Below are 1,652 nucleotides of genomic sequence, written 5' to 3' on the forward strand. Positions count from 1 at the left end.
TGTTTCTCTTAAAACTAGACTCAACAAGGATTATAACCATATAAAGTATACCTTCTAATTAGTTTTGTACAATTTATGGTGAATTTCAAAAGTTGAAACAGGGTTCTAGAAATCGCTCTGACCTTGTTTCACTAAAACTCAGATATATCATGAAATATAATACCTTTACCTATTTTTCTTATTCCATAAGAAAATAGACATAATAAGCTTTAATTTCATATATTATTCATCTTCAAACTATGTTTATACAATTTTAGTGATTTTTCAAAGTTACATCATTGCTGTTACTTGAATCTGTTTTAGGTTACTTTCACATTTTTCATAATTTTCATGTGATAATCACCATTCAATCATACATATTAATAAACATGCATATCATCGGCCATTTTATTAGCTAATCACTAGCAAGTATTTACACATCATTCATTGTTCATATTATACCAAAAGTGGCTAAGTTTCTATACATGCCATACACAAAACAAAACGTCTAATTATATCGAGTTATTTCTTTGATAGTGTGATCGGCCTCCGACATTTCCTTCGATCCCCGAGTGACTAGATAAGTACTATAAGAAGAAGAAAATAAAGAGATTAAGCACTAAGCTTAGTAAGCTTACAAGCAAATAAATCACAACATTCAACATAATGGATAATTATGCATAATATCATCTAACATCATAAATTTCTTTACTTCTCAATTTCTATCTTCTTCTTTATTCCTTACCTTCTTTCTTACCGACCTTTCCTTTTCATAAGTATAATCTACTTTTCCTTTGCTGTTAATTCACTGTAATTTAACTCAGATCCTGACCCGTTGAACCACTCGGAATACTAAGGATACTAGGTCGCTCTCGCTCATCAATATCTCGCCAATGCCATGTCTTTGACATGGACTTACATGAATTATTCTGCTCCAATGCCATATATAATATGGACTTACATGGCTCAATCCTGTCTCCAAAGCCATATTTCTAATATGGACTTACATGGCTCATTTCGTTACGTCTCACAACCCTAATATCCTAACATTCCTAGGGTTCAACCGGCTTTCTAACACTTTTCCTCCGTCACTTCACCTTAAATTCGACTTTAAATATTTTCATAACACAATATATAAATGCTGAAATTGACAATAATAATGTAAAATAAAAGAATATTGCATTTATTTATCAAAACTTACCTCGATACAAAATGTGACTAAACTTTACAATTTAGTCATTTACTTTTTCTTTTCCCGATCTACTCTCGAATTTCGCTCTTCTTGATCTATAATAGCAAATTTAGCTTATTTAATATCAACATTTATCAAAACAACCCTTTACTCAAACTTTGGCAAAATTACATTTTTGCCCCTAAACTTTCACATATTTGCACTTTTGCCCCAAGGCTCGTAAATTAAACTTCATCCTATTTTCTTATGTTTTATGACATGCTGATCATTTTTCCTTCTATGGCAACATCAAATTCACACACTAACATGTACTTATGACTATTAGGTATTTTTACCGATTAAGCCTTTTTACTCGTTTTCACTTAAAACCAAGTAGCACAAGTTGTCTAACATAATTTAAAACCTCATATTTCATCATAAAACATCAAAATACACAAATTTCACCTATGGGTATTTTTCCGAATTTGATTCCTAACTTAAA

The 1,652-nt window shown here is 30.7% G+C and overlaps 1 long non-coding RNA gene across 1 annotated transcript; it reads right to left on the reverse strand.

The window, feature by feature from the left end:
- Positions 1-385: 385 nt before the first annotated feature.
- On the reverse strand, positions 386-1,239 carry LOC128283806 (uncharacterized). Its single transcript, XR_008274216.1, has 2 exons — positions 1,181-1,239; positions 386-566 (listed from the first exon to the last, which is right to left on the reverse strand). It is a non-coding gene; the product is annotated as an uncharacterized LOC128283806 (long non-coding RNA).
- Positions 1,240-1,652: the final 413 nt, after the last annotated feature.

Source organism: Gossypium arboreum, chromosome 11 (assembly GCF_025698485.1).
Source record: "Gossypium arboreum isolate Shixiya-1 chromosome 11, ASM2569848v2, whole genome shotgun sequence".
Taxonomy (NCBI): Eukaryota; Viridiplantae; Streptophyta; class Magnoliopsida; order Malvales; family Malvaceae; genus Gossypium; species Gossypium arboreum.